Source organism: Impatiens glandulifera, chromosome 1, assembly GCF_907164915.1.
Source record: "Impatiens glandulifera chromosome 1, dImpGla2.1, whole genome shotgun sequence".
In the NCBI taxonomy this organism is placed as follows: domain Eukaryota; kingdom Viridiplantae; phylum Streptophyta; class Magnoliopsida; order Ericales; family Balsaminaceae; genus Impatiens; species Impatiens glandulifera.
In genome coordinates this window covers 158,610,444-158,626,748 of record NC_061862.1, presented here as the reverse complement: position 1 = coordinate 158,626,748, position 16,305 = coordinate 158,610,444, and positions in this window count along the sequence as shown.

Sequence of the window (16,305 nt, the reverse complement as noted above, 5' to 3'; positions counted from 1 at the left end):
TAGTAGTTGTTTGTCGGTTGGCTCCTTTTCATGAACCTCCCAAACTTCTGTGCGAGCATAGCCATGGCGTCCTCAGTAAACTGTTCGGCTGTTCTGATAGGTACAGGTGCAGGAGCCGGTATCGGTGCAGGGGTAGGAGCAGGTACAGCCGGTTCTGTAGATGTGATTAGTGCTCTGGTTGATGTTGAGGCCGAGACTTCCTCTTCGGTCCTAGATCTCATCTCGAATTCGTATGCCTTTAGATCTTCGAATACATTGTATAGTTTCATTTTACATAGGCTCTTTGATTCCCTCATTACCATTGTTTTTATATCCCAGGCACTTGGAAGAGATCTCAAGGCCTTCATAACTACCTCTTTGTTGTCATACTTCTTGCCCAGAGTTGCTAGTTCATCTAACACACCAGTGAACCGGTCACTGTATTCCTTCATAGTTTCTCCTGGTTTCATTTTGATGCTGTCGAACTTCTGTGTGGCCATCATTATTTTGTTCTCCCTTATTCTTTCATTTCCTTCAAAGATCTGGATGACCGTGTTCCATGTCTCCTTCGCAGTTTTGCAATCTTTGATCTTGCAGTATGTGTTTCTGTCTACGCTGTTGGAGATCCGGTTTCTTGCATGTTTGTCCAGATTGTTCCTTCTCCTGTCTTCAGCTGTCCATTCTTTTCTATCTTTATCAATGAATATCGGTCCTTCGGTTAGAATGAATTCCATTTCATCATCCAAGGTGACTAGGTGCAGGTGCATGCGTGCCTTCCAGTTGGCAAAGTCATCACCTTCTAGCATTGGAGGCCTATCCTGATACATGTTCGCTTGAGTATTGAAACTAACTGCTCTGATACCAATTGTTAGGATCTAGGTCGCCGCTGGTGGACCGGGGGTTGGACCGGTTAGCGGTTCTCACTCGTAGGGTGGTGGTTAATCCGGTTAGAGATTAACACCGGGGTTTCAATACTACACAACCTGTCACAAACCCTTGAACTAGGTTCAAGCGCGGAAGAGGTTTGCTTTCAGGTTGAAGCGGTACGCTTGTATGATAGGTACGGTCGGTTTCGGATGATGAAGATTTGGAGATGGTGGGTCATTTCGGTAATCTGGATATTCGGTAAGGTTAGTATAGAGTCGGTTTGGAGCGGTATGGTTAAGTTAGTCGGTTATATAATGAAGCCTGCAGAAAGTAAATAACACAACAGATTTTATGGATGTTCGGAGATAAAACTCCTACGTCACCCCTCCTCTCGAATCCGCGAGAAGGATATTCACTAAGGAATACAAGTACAGTCCGATCGAGACTTATTTCCTGCTCGATAACACTTTTACAATTCACACCGAAATTGTAACACACACTTAGAATCTAGCACTTAGGCTTTCTTAGAATAACACAGCTTTATCACTTGTAGTAAATGCTCTCAACACTTCACTTATCTAGCTTGATGTCTCTTAATGTCCCGCATTTACTCTTCTGCAACTGCCTCCTTTTATAGGTGAAATATGCCAACGGTCATATTTCACTGCCTTGAATCTGATTGGCTGATCAGAGGTGCAGTGATTCAGTGTTTCAGACCTGCGGTCGTTTCCTCAGACCTGATGGTCAATCTCAGACCTGGTATCCTGTCTCAGACCTGCCAGTCTGTAAGGCAAACCTGCCGGGTTTGTCTTTTACTTGATGTAGACACTGTCTCTTTGGACAGTTGTCTGTACTTTGAAGATTTCCTTTCTGGCTTATCCCGAAGTAGAAGGATTCGGTAATACTGTTTTCTGCAGCCTACAGTCTTTCCTCAGACTTGCATGGATATGGAAGTATTCAGTCTGTTCCTTTGGTATCATTCTCAACAGATACCCAAAGTGTCTTCTTGTACTGGTCGGTCATTTGACTTGGCCGAATGTCTTTTGGTATCAATGTAACCGGACTTCTTCCGGTTATTCTTGTCGTGTGGATGATCGGCTGTTTGATGGTTCCGGTTTTGAGCTTTGGCCGATTCTTCCTTTGTGTGGTCACGTTCCGAATACTCTTGATCGGTTTGGTAGCTTGACCAGTTAGATTTCTTCAGTTAGTTCTCTTGTTCATCCGGTCCGGTTCCTTGTTCCTGCATGGGAAGTTTGTTTAAGTTAGGTTTATTTGAACCGGTCTGAATTTATCTAACAAAAAGGAAAACGACGGAAAACTCACCTGAATATAGGATGCTGATTCTCGTTGGGATGAAATGATAAAGACGTCGTCGGGGAGGGGCGTTCCAGCGTTTCTTGGGGAGTCGAGAGAGTTGCTTCGTTGTTGCCGGAGTTTCTTCAGGGAGGGGAAGTGCAGGGGAGTTGCTGAAGAAGAAGGATCCAACGGACGGACTGTGAGAAAATGAAATGAAACGAAACAAGAGAGGGAAAGAAGAAAGAAAAAAAATATTAATAGAAAAAAGTAATTCTCGCATTAATTTTTTTTCTCATTTTAATTAATTGATTGTACTTCTATCGAAATCAAGTTCAGTGATAGGTCTTTTCAAATCATTTGATATTAATTTATCAGTTATGGCTATGGGTGCCTTTCAATATTTTTACTTTTTATTTTATAAGATCTATCTTATCTATATCCTTTTTTATTTATGCTCTCTTTATCCTATTTATTTTTGAGATGTTGGGAAATTATGTTTGTCTTGAGGCATTCATAATTCGGCTCTCTGCTTATCCTAAATAATGCCTATTGGATTCAATATGAACAGACAGCCTTACAAACAATCAACACAAAATCAGCACAAACAGAAGAACAAATGTTGATCAATCAATGAAAACTCAGTTAACACCCAAAATCAGTTCTACAATCAGTTCATCGGGTTGTCCAGGTTGTCCAGCTCACTTGCTGTATATCTTGATCTAATACTAGATACTAACTGAGTATTTTCGAACTTTTTTATTTTACTAAAATATTGTTGTTAAATATATATTATTAATGTAGATTAGAACAGTAAGACTGGTCGCGATACTCAGCCTTCTGGTCCCGCCGGTGAAATGATTGTCTTCTTCGTTAGTGGAAATCTCCAACTCTTAGGCAAGCAACACGACGCTCTCAAGTTCAGCCAGCAGGTACGTCTTCTTCATACGAGTCTTAATTAAGTTCAGCCTTGTTGAAATTAATATTTTTAATTAATTATGGTATTGATTAGGATAATATTGGGAGGTTATAAGTTACAATATTTAATTCTAAGATAACGAAAAGATTTTTATTTTTATTATATATTTACCTTGTAATGGGATGATTGGTGAATTACAACAAAATAAGAATATTTTCATTTCCTTTTGTAGCCTTCGTTCCTTATTTTTCTCTTCATCCCAACAAAGTGGTATCAGAGCTTCAAGATCGATCCATGGCGATGCTAGGAGATTCTTGGCCGATACGAGGAGCGCAACTCATTTTCGACGGAGAAGATTATGATTATTGGAGTGTTATGATGAAGACACTCCTAGTCTCACAAGATCTGTGGGATTTGGTGGAGAACGGACACATTGAAGATCAAGATGCCGCAGGATCATCAGATCGTTCATCCGATAAAAAGTTGAAGGAGAACAAAAAGAAAGATGCGAAGGCCTTATTTATTATTCAACAAAGTATTTCTCGTAAGCTTTTTCCGAGAATAATAGGGGTTAATACATCGAAGGAAGCGTGGGATATATTGCAAAAGAAATTTGAAGGGAGCGATAAAATGAAGACAGTGAAGCTCCTGACTCTCAAACGAGAGTTTCAAAATTTAAGGATGAAGGAGAAAGAAACTCTACAAGAGTACTTCTCAAGGGTGATCGAAGTTGTAAATCAAATCAAGTGTCTTGGCGATGACTTGACCGACAAAACGGTTTGTGAGAAGATCTTGATAAGTCTTTCTCCAAAGTATGACAATATGGTGGCCATTATTGAAGAAATGAAAGACCTCTCGTCACTCAGTATTCACGATTTGATGGGTTCTCTTGAGATGCATGAACAACGGATGAAGCGACATACCGAAGCTTCCATCGAAAGTGCCTTTCAATCAAAAGTGAGTGTAAAAGAAGATTCTACTGAAAGCTCGAGTAAACGTCAATATTCTCGTGGCGGTGGAAGTTATGGAAGAGGTCGAGGGCGTGGCCGAGGGGGAGGTAGAAACTTCCATGATAACAAATTTTGTCATCATTGTAAAAGATCGGGTCACGTTGAAGAAGACTGTTATCATAAAGGTAAACCTCAATGTTTTAATTGCAAGAGGTTTGGTCATATGCAAAAGGATTGTCGAGATCAAAGAAGAGAGCAGGCCAATTATACCGAGGAGAAAAGGAATTGTGAAAGTGATGGAAGCACATTTTTTGCATGTCAAGCGGCTATTGGAAAAAATGATAACGAGTGGTATGTTCATAGTGGGTGCAGCAATCACATGACCGGAGATGAGTCAATTTTTTGCAAAATTGACAAGAGTGACACAACTCGGATCACAATGGGTAATGGTGCTGTGGTGAAATCAAATGGAAGAGGTACAATCGTAGTAGATTCAAAGAAAGGTAAATTGCTAATCCATGATGTGTTGTTTGTTCCGGATTTAGCTCAAAATTTGTTGAGTGTTGGGCAGCTTATGCAAAATAATCATGCATTGTACTTCGATGATGATTATTGTAAAATTTTTGACAAGAAAAATAATAGAGAGTTGATTGCGGTTGTTAAGATGGAGAGGAATCGAAATTTTCCTCTTAATCTTAAACCTGCAAGTTGTGCATCGATGAAGACCGATGTTGAAGATATGTCATGGTTGTGGCATAAACGGCTTGGGCATGTGAACTTTGAGAGCTTGAAATTGCTAAGCAGAAAAACTATGGTGTATGGGTTACCAAATATTGATGACAAGCATGATGTTTGCGAGGCATGTGCTCTTGGTAAAATCCATCGAGAGACGTTTCCGAAAGAGAAAGCTTGGAGAGCAAAATCATTGTTGGAGCTCGTTCACACTGATATCTGTGGTCCGATGTCCAAAAACTCTCACGGAGGTAACAAATATTTTATCACTTTTATCGACGATTTTACAAGAATGTGTTGGGTCTATTTTTTGAGGCAAAAATCAGAAGCACTTTCTGTTTTCAAGAAGTTTCAAAGAATGGCTGAGAGACAAAGTGGTAAGGTGATTAAAAGATTAAGAAGTGATAGAGGAGGAGAATACAACTCGAAGGAGTTCAAGAAATATTGTGAAGATATTGGTCTTGAAAGACAATTGACGACGAGTTATACACCAGAACAAAATGGCGTTGCTGAGAGGAAGAATCGAACAATTGTCTAGATGGCGAGAACCATGATGAATGCAAAGGGGTTACCATTGACTTTTTGGGCCGAAGCAACCTATACAGCAGTTTATTTGTTGAATCGTTGTCTGACAAAGGCGGTTGAAAACAAGACACCATTCGAGGCATGGTCCGGGGGTAGAAAGCCGTCAGTCAATCACTTGAAAGTGTTCGGATCCATTTGCTATGCTCATATCCCGATGCAAATGAGAAATAAACTTGAAGATAAAGGTGAAAAATGTATATTCGTTGGCTATAGCACCAAGTCGAAGGGATATCGACTTTTTAGCTTGAAGAAAAATAAAGTGATTGAAAGTCGGGATGTGATCTTTAATGAAAAAGAACAATGGGATTGGAAATAGAAAGGTGTTGAGGATGTACAGATGCCGGTTTTTGAAGAAGATCGGAGGGAGTCATCTAGACAAGTCAATGAAAGTGGTTATGAAGAAAGTGAGCATCAACAATCTCCGACAACACAACCCGGGGCGAGTTCATCCATTCCGATCCTTACTCCGGTAAAAATGAGAAATTTGAACGACATATATGCTCGATATAATTTCTGTGTTGTAGAACCTGAAAGTTTTGAACAAGCTATTTTAGAGGAGATTTGGGTGAAAGCAATGGAAGAAGAAATCAACATGATCGAAAAAAATGAAACTTGGGAGTTAGTAGAGAAGCCGAAAGAAAAAGATGTGATTGGGTTGAAGTGGATTTACAAGACGAAAATGAGTCCTGATGGTTCGGTTAAAAAATGCAAGGCAAGATTGGTGGCAAAAGGGTATTCTCAACAACTTGGAGTCGACTATCATGAGACATTTGCACCGGTTGCGAGACACGAAACGATAAGGATGTTGATTGCATTAGCCGCTCACAAAGGATGGAAGCTTTACCAACTAGATGTGAAATCTGCATTCTTGAATGGAGTATTGAAAGAAGAGGTGTATGTGGTACAACCACAAGGCTTCAATGTTGAAGGAGAAGAAGAAAAAGTATACAAGTTGAAGAAAGCGTTGTACGGATTGAAGCAAACACCTCGTGCTTGGTATGGAAATATCGATGAGTATTTCTCTAAAGGAGGATTTTTTAGGAGTCCTAGCGAGCCGACACTCTACATCAAGCATGGTGAATCCGGTATGCTCATAGTCTCTCTTTATGTTGATGACTTGATTTTTACTGGAAATGATGAAAACATGATTAATGAGTTCAAAACTGATATGATGAAGAAATATGAGATGAATGATTTAGGTTTGTTACATTATTTCTTGGGTATTGAGATTGATCAAAATGATGGAGGTGTATTTATTTGTCAAAATAAGTATGCCCAAAGCATTCATTCAAAATTTAAAATGGAGAATTGTAATCCCGTGATGACTCCATTGGTAGTAAATGAGAAGTTGGTGAAAGATGATGGTAGTGGTGATGCTGATGCGGTACAATATAGAAGTCTGGTTGGGAGTTTGTTGTACCTTACGATTACAAGACCCGATATCATGTATGCTACGGGTTTATTATCTCGGTTTATGCACCGACCAAGCAAAATTCATCTTGGAGTTGCAAAGAGAGTGTTGCGATACATTAAAGGGACTATGGAGTATGGTCTCATGTTTGAAAAAAATGATAGTGAAGATATTGAGTTGTTTGGGTTCTGTGATAGCGATTGGGCTGGAAGCATGGATGACATGAAGAGTACATCCGGGTATTGTTATTCACTAGGTTCAGGTATTTTTTCATGGGCCTCGAAAAAGCAAGAGAGAGTTGCACATTCCTCCGCCGAAGCCGAATACGTATCGGCAAACGAAGCAACCAAACAAGTGGTTTGGCTAAGGAAGATTTTAGAAGACATGGGGGAGAAACAAGATATGGCTACAGTTCTTTTTTGCGATAACAAATCGGCAATTGCTATGTCGAAAAATGCGGTATTTCATAGTCGAACAAAACACATCAACCTTAAACATCACTACATTCGTGAAGCCGTGGATGATGAAGAAGTAATGATCAAGCACGTAAAGACTGGAGAACAACTTGTAGATATCTTCACTAAAGCACTTCCTTTAAACAAATTCGTCTACTTACGAGATTTGTTAGGCATGACCAACAAAAACATTAAGGGAGAGTGTTGAAATTAATGTTTTTAATTAAAATAAATATTTTTAATTAATTATGGTATTGATTAGGATAATATTGGGAGGTTATAAGTTACAATATTTAATTCTAAGATAACGAAAAGATTTTTATTTTTATTATATATTTACCTTGTAATGGGATGATTGGTGAATTACAACAAAATAAGAATATTTTCATTTCCTTTTGTAGCTTTCGTTCCTTATTTTTCTCTTCATCCCAACAAGCCTTCCATAGGTGAATTTTTCCTTTTGCAGTTAAAATTTTTAATTAAGTTTTTAAGTTACCAACATGCTTTTTATGGCAAAGTTCAGTCTCATAAAGTAAGATGATGAAGTTGGAGGAGAAAAAAAAAAGCAGCAACAGCAAATGCCCGTTTGAACAAGGAAGAGATGCATAGCTTCAACCTTCAACCAGGTACGTACGCTGATGATAGATGAAGAAGAATATAAATCAATTGATTTTATTAATGAACTGTAGATCCATTCATCTTTAGCTTTATACCTAATATTTGTATTTCTTCTGATTGATGTCTTGTGCTGATGGATTAATAAGAATAGAAATTAATTGATTTTACTAATAGATCCATTCATCTTTATAAATACCTAATATTTGCATTTCTTCTAAGTAAATTGATTAAGAGGGACATGACAATCCCCATTCCTTAAAAGCCTGCTTAATAATATATATTTAACAACAATATTTTAGTAATTGTATTCCTCAAAATATTATGATTCACGGACTCTTTCATGTCGTGTTATTCGTGTCCACGAGTTTATTTGTGTCGTGCTAACTCGTGTTTAAATTCGTGTTACGTGTTATTCCTACTATATTTTATAATCGTGTCAACACAATCGTGTCTTGACACACTCAATAATGATACAAGTTATTATTAATTCATATTAATTATTTAAAACAATTTTAATTAACTAAATCACTAAATTAATGCATTCCATCCCTTTAAAACACTTTAGTTTTCATTTAATTCATTAAATATTTATTTGTAATACCCAAAAAAAAAAATACATTTGTCCTCATGAAGAAACAAAACTCTAAAATCAAATTTCTACTAATTTAAAACATCCAAATTAAAATAAAGGTTTAATATCACATGGTATCGTTGCATTGGAGAAGACAAAGGTTTGAAACCCTTGACACAACTTCATGTTTTTATTTTTTTTAATATAAGATAGTTGACAAATACAAATTTTAACACATGGTATATTTCTAATTTTAAATAAACCTGCAAGAAGTCATTGGGACAGAAGGAAAATAATCTTGTTTTAGGAGAGAAGCTTCGACCCAATAACAAGTGGGGCTAATTTATCATATTTATCACCCCATCAAATGCAATTATATATATATATATATATATATATATATATATATATATATATATATATATATATATATATATATATATATATATTTTGAAAAGAATGATGTAAACTGGAAATTATATTATAAAAGTTGTTCTCAAAATAATTACATTTTCCTTTATATTATAATTAATAAAATTAACAAAGGATCAAAACAATTAATAATTTTTTCAACTATTATTAATATTTTAAATCATCCATTAAACATTCAAGTAGAAACAAAGTTTAATTTTGACAAAAACAAGTCGGATGAAGAATGTACATTTTAATTTCATGATTTTAGGACTAATTAAATTCAAGTTATAAATTTTTAAAGTTTCGAATTTTGCACGGGACCTAAAAATTTCAAAAAAATTATTTTTTAAGAAAATAATATTGTTTTGAATTTTTAGAAAAATTTGAAAGTGGTTTGAATGTTTGAATCATCGTTTTAAAGTTGTTTGTTAAATTTGGGAAACAAACATAACTTTAAAGTTTATTTTATTTTTGATTTTTTTAAGTTTTAAATCAAAATAAAAGGGAATGAAAATTCAGGGATTCAATTAAAAAGAAAAGGAAAGTTCAAGATCCATTTTAATTTGGAATTCAATATTTAATTCGAAATGAAAATGCATGGACCTATTTAAAAATTAAAAAGTCCCATGGGCCTCTTTTCAACTTCCACAGAAGTTGGGGAATTCGTAAATGAAAAATTCCTTCCCGTCTCTGGCTGCCTTCCGTCCTCCCTCCGGCCAAGGCAATTTCCGGCTGGCGACCCTTGCACCTGAGACCGAAGGCTGCTCGAAGACGACTCCCCTCCGGTCCGTTCGTCATGCCTGGACTCCTCCTTCTTCCTTCTGCCTCTCATTACCTCGTTTCAATATGAGAGGGGTAAGAAATCCTCGCCGGATCACGGTTCCCTTTCCGATCGAGATCTAGAGAGAGATCCAGAGAGCTTTAAGATCCGAACTGCAACTTAAATTTTTATTTGAGAAAGGGTTACTGAACTCTTTATACCAAAAACAAACCTTAAATTAAGGATATCTCTTTAGTTCTATCAAAACTCGTGTAATAAGAAGTATCAATAATGTAGATAATTAGCTAGGCTTTAGTCCATCTTTAGATAACATTAATTTTGGTTTATAGCATTATATAAAGTAATTAATTACTTTTGTAAGTCTTGTTAATTTGGAAATTATATAAAGGCTTTATCCAATGTAGATCATTAATTAGCTTGCTAGGGTTTAGTCCATTTTTAGATAACATTAATTAATTTTGGTTTATAGCATTATATAAAGTAATTAATTACTTTTGTAAGTCTTGTTAATTTGGAAATTATATAAAGGTTTTATCCAATGTAGATCATTAATTAGCTTGCTAGGGTTTAGTCCTGATTACTACATAATGATTTATCTAATGTAGATAATTAGCTAGGGTTTAACCCATCTTTGGATAACATTAATTTTGGTTTATAACATTTAGGGTGGACAAACTTCCCAATCCGATTTGATCCGATCCGATCCGGTATTTTAGATCGGATATCCGCTATATTTTTTTAAACCCGGTATTCGATCACTATCTGATATGAAAATACCGGATCGGATCGGCAAACCAGATACCCGCCGATCCGATTTTTTTTTATATTTCTAATTTTTTTCATATACTCCATCCTCTACGCCTCCAATAATTAAAGACGATTTGAGCTCTAAAATTAGGTCTCCATATAAAGAGAACAAATTCACAAACAGAACTAGAGGGAAACGGGAAAGACAACCAAAGGAAGAGATATACTTTTTGTTTGGATTTGTAAAGAAAAACAGAAGAAAATAAAAGAAAAAGTTTTTTTTGTTGGGTTTGTAATTATTTAATAATATTTTTGTTTTGGTTTATAAGGGGAAAATGAAGAAAACTAAAAGAAAAGAGAGATTTTTGTTTGGGTTTGAAATTATTATAAACTAGGAAGATCTCCATGCGATGCACACAGATAAAAATATATTGTTACAACATTCCGCGTTAATTAAATTTGGTGTTGATTTTAAAATATAAAGTATTATTAGCCTGGTTGGTTAAAAAGTTTTACTTATTTTGTTAAGTTGCGAGTTCGAAACATACCTATAGCATTTTTAATTTTATTTTAAACCGTTTTAAGTTTATGGCGGATCAACCTAGAATCCGACCCAAATATTCATTTACTCTCACATATATATCCAAATTAACTACAGCTCTCGACCCGGCAATCCGGACACTTTCAAAATTAAGCATCATTATATATATATATATATATATAGATAGATAGATAGTTAGTTAAAAATGTTCCGCGTTCATAAAATTTGGTATTGAATTTAAAATATAAAGTGTTATTAGTCTAGTTGGTTAAAGAGTTGTACTTGTTTTTGTTAGGTTGCGAGTTCAAAACATATCTATAATATTTTTAATTTTATTTTTAACCGTTTTAAGTTTATGGGTGGGTCAACTTAGAATTCGACCCAAGTATCAATTTATTTTCACATATATATATATATGGAAAAAAGCTCACTTAGACGTATGTACTTGTACAACTAGCTCACTTAAACGTATGTACTAATAAAAAGTCATTTAAACGTACGGACTATCAAAAATTGGCTCATTTAGCCTCTTTTAGTAACCATGGTTAACTTTTATTTTTAAATTTATATATTTATTAATTAAATATTAATATATTTTCTCTCTCTTTCCTTTTCATTTATTATTACATTTATTACTAATAAATGACCCTTTATTTTTATTTTTTTTATTATTTTTATATGAGTATTTATGATTGATTATTTTAATTTTATTTTATATATACGAGCATTCATCATTAATTATTTTAACTCTATATTTCTTCTTTTTTTTATATATTTTTTATATTCACATTAATTATTAATTATGTTAAAATTGTTTAATCCCAATAATTGAATATAACAATCAAAATTCTTTCAACAAAAAAAATCTTTTAACACAAAAATAAATTAATTAAGAATTGAATAATAATAAAAACTCATTCATCAAACACTAAAAGAGTAATAATCAAATATTAGACAAAACAATTCATTTACTACTAATATAAGTCGTGAATAAAAATTAAATAAAAAATTATTAATTTCATCTTTATTTATATTAAACTAAATAAGAAAAAACCCTTTTTCATTTTTATTATATTAAATTAAATAAATAAAAAACCTTAAAAAAATATTACAGTAAAACATAAAACTCATAAATAAGTTGTTAAATTTTTAAAAAAAAATTAGAATTTAAGAAATATGAGAAATAAAAATTAATAAAAAAAAAAGATGAAATATAAAAGTGAAATTAATATTAAAATAATAAAAAATTTAATAATAAAATAAATTACTTGTTTAATTAATGAAAAAGAAGGAGAGAGAAAATATATTAATATTTAATTAATAAATATATAAATTTAAAAATAAAAGTTAACCATGATTATTAAAATAGGCTAAATGAGCTAATTTTTGATAGTACATATGTTTAAATGAGCTTTTATTAGTACATACGTCTAAGTGAGCTAGTTGTACAAGCACATACGTCTAAGTGAGTTTTTTTCCTATATATATATATTAGTTAGTTAAAAATGTCTCGCGTTCATCAAATTTGTTATTGAATTTAAAATATAAAGTGTTATTAGTCTAATTGGTTAAAGAGTTGTACTTATTTTGTTAGGTTGCGAGTTTAAAACATACTTATAACATAAGTATCAATTTATTTTCACATATATATCCAAATTAACCACAACTCTCGATCCGGCAATCCGGACACTTTCAAAATTAAGCATCAATATATATATAGATATGTTATTTTATTTTTAAATTTTAAAAATCACCGGATTGGCTTCGGGTATCCAATTTTTTTGTCCGATCCGTATCCGATTCGGAAATTAGGTAAAAATATTGGATCGGATCGATATTCGAATCCGATCCGATCCATTGGATTCAGATTTTTTCGAATCGGATTAACCGGATCAATGATTCGGATCTTTCAGATCGGATTTTTTGACCACTCTTAAATTGAATTATATAATGCTGCAAAGTTCATACAAAATATTGTATAATTAAACAAACAAAAAATTGTGCAAACTTAACCAACAATAGATTGAGTATTTATATATAATTATAAGTTTTCCAATTAATTAGATTTGAAAAATAAATATAATATTTTGGATTTAGGTTAGGATTTGAGTACCCAAACTATGCTCATCCCAGTTATATGATATATAAAAGATGATTAGATTGAAGATTGATATCTCAGTTAGATGGCATACATAAAAGAGATACGTGTAAATATATTAAGTTGTAAGTTTAAAAAATAAATTACTATTATATTGATAACAATGACATATTAATTAGGATTAGGATGTTTATTAGCTAGGCTACTGAGATATACACAACTTAGATTAGATTAAATATAGTTTGGATTCAAGAATAATTAAAAAATTTAAACATGGACTAAAATAGGTAGATAATAATAGATAATGAAAGATATATATTAATATATATAATAAAATTGTGTGATTTTTAGAAGGAACGTGAACAAAAGAAAATGGATAGATTTTGTGATATTTTTGTTAATAAGACTAAATAATTTATTCTCTCGTTAGTTATAAATTTATTCCATTTTTATTTATTAAGAAAATTGATATCCTAAATTATAAAATTTTATTTATTAACTTATTAAAAATTGGTTATCGATCACTGTCAAATTTTATTTTATTTGATGATTATATATAATTGCATTTATATTAGTTGTGTAATATTGAGATGTTTATTTTTATATTGTGCAACACATAAAAATTTATATAGTATATTTATTGTTGTTTATTAGTGTTTAGGATATGGTAGAATAAAAAATTTAGATAGTATATTTATTTTTGTTTATTAGTGTTTTGATAGGGTAGAATCGGGTGAGATGGTACATGTGACAAAAATATCATTCTGGTCGAAAAATCTGCTCGTAAATAGAGCAATTCATATAAATATGGTTATGAGCTCCAAAGTGCAGAAGAGTTCCCAGTCAACGAGACGAACCATCGTGGCTGGGGACTTCGCGATCCAGAGGCAGAAGAGGTGCAGGACAACGCCCGTTCGAAGACCCTGCGATGTGAGGGAATAATCTTGATTCTGTTCTTCAGTGGTTGAGATTCTGTTGAGGTTGAGGAATCGAACAGGCGGCGATAAAGATGAAGAACTCCGTGGAGATGCGTCGTGATGGGCACTCGGGCGACGCATTGCTTCAGAGGTTGTTGTTGCCGGAAATCGCCATCGCCGGAGGAGTCGCCGGAGACGGGCGGAGAGCCAGCAGACTTTTTTTTCTTTGTAATTCTGTTATATTCATTTCCTCCAACTTCTGTCGAAGTTGCAAAGAGGCCCCTGGGTTTCTTTTATTTTTAAAATAACCTGAAAACTTTAATTTTGAATTAATTTATTAATTCGAAATTAAAGTAGTCCCTGAACTCCTTCCCTCCTTTCAATTGGGATCCTGAACTTTCTTTTCCTTTAATTTTGATTTAAAACTTAAAAAAAACTTCTAATCCTTGATTTAAATCCTCATTCTCATCCTTACGCTCATTCGTTCTCCCCCGGGAATCGTGCAACATGATTTTCATTGTTTTATCCTCGTCAAACACGTCATGAATAAGACTAGACCTTTGTAAAATGATTAAATTTTCTTACACAATAACAAAAACGTAATAATTCTTCAAACATCATATGTCCAATTATTTAGGAGTAGAGACTGTATGTAAAAACAGGTGTATGGGACATACCGTTATGAGCCCTTTCCCGATACGTAACCAAACACCGAATTTTAAACGAATCACTGATTTTCTTTTCTTTAGTTTCTTTGGAAAGAAAACTAAAGCGACGACTCTCAAGTCAATTAAATCGATACATCTACAAATTTATTGATTTAAAACATGTATGGGCCAATTTAAGAGATTAAAAAATGTAGAGCTTTGTTACTGAATTATTTGAAAAGGGAATTAATTAACCGTTCCTTGGTAAACAGTAACTAAAAAATGGACGAGACATTGATTTTTGTTAGGTCCTGTTTGGTTGTCTATTATTGCCATCCACATGGCCAGCTCAATTTTGGGACAGGAACATGTTTGGAATCCTTTGTTTTTGCAAAATTAATACAAATATATATATTTATATTATTTTATTTGTGGTATTTATGTTATTATCATTATGATTTATTATTAATAATACTAGCATATGCCCCGTATATTTTCACGAGTAATAATAATATAAAAAATTGTGAACAAAATATTAGGGTAAAATTTTTATGGGCGGGTCAACCTATAATCCGACCAAAGTATCAATTTACTCTCACATATATCTAAATTAACCACAGCTCTCGACCCGACAATCCGGACACTTTAAAAATTAAGCATCATTATATATATATATAGATGGTTAAATATATATATATATATATATATATATATATATATATATATAAGAGGAGTGATAGAGAAAGGGAATTTTGTGAGGGAATTTGGTAAGGGAATGACTTGTCATCACCTTCATTGGTTGGAAAATGTAAAAGTGGGAGGAAAGAGAGAAAATAGAGAAATTATTTAATTTTTTCAGCGAATAAGATTATGCCACATCATTCCCTCACCAAATTCCCTCACCTAATCATTTCTCTATATATAAATATATATATTATTGTTTTATTTATTTAATTTTTTTATTATTATTAATTAATGACATTTTTTTGGGCCCTGGCTGCTGTCTTGTTTTTCTGTCCGACCTAGTTTAAACTGGGCCTGAAACTTATGGATTTGTTGTCATCCATCTCACAAATAAATGTTTGGGCTAGGCCTAGATTGTAACCCAAATATAATAAAATATTTGATAATTATTTTTATATTCTCCTTTCAATGATTGAGAATTGGTTCACTTCTATTATATATTTCCAAGCCCCAACAAACATAGGCTTTAAGAACAATCCAATTAATTTGTTTAAAATGTTTTAAAATTTGAACAAAAACAACCCAATTTATATAAATAAATAGCATAATATATTTAGGAATGTATTATTGACTTATTAGATTTCAGTATTTTTCTTATAAAATATCCATAAAAAGAAGTAAAGAACCTTTTACGCTTTTCCCACTGCATTATTATTTTGTTGTTATTTGCTATTTGTTTATCATTTAGTTTCAAGATTAGATAATATGCAATCCTCAAGGCATTAATTAATCAATCATCAAAGTGACCCCATTTAGAACATGCATTTTACTTTAGTTTTTGGAAAATAAAAATTATTTTTTTCTAACATTTATATTCAGGATAATGGGTATTTTTGTTTTAGATAAGCCTCATGAAAGGCTTGTACATCATATTTTTAAAAATATTTTATTTCTCATCTTTAAATTAAAGGATAACATTTTACTCTGTTAGAATTTTTGATATTTTTCTCTTTTAAGAGTTCCTGTTTTTTTACTCAATTTTGAATTTTGAAATTTGTCCGGCTTCAAACTTTCACGAAGATCAAAATTTGAAGCC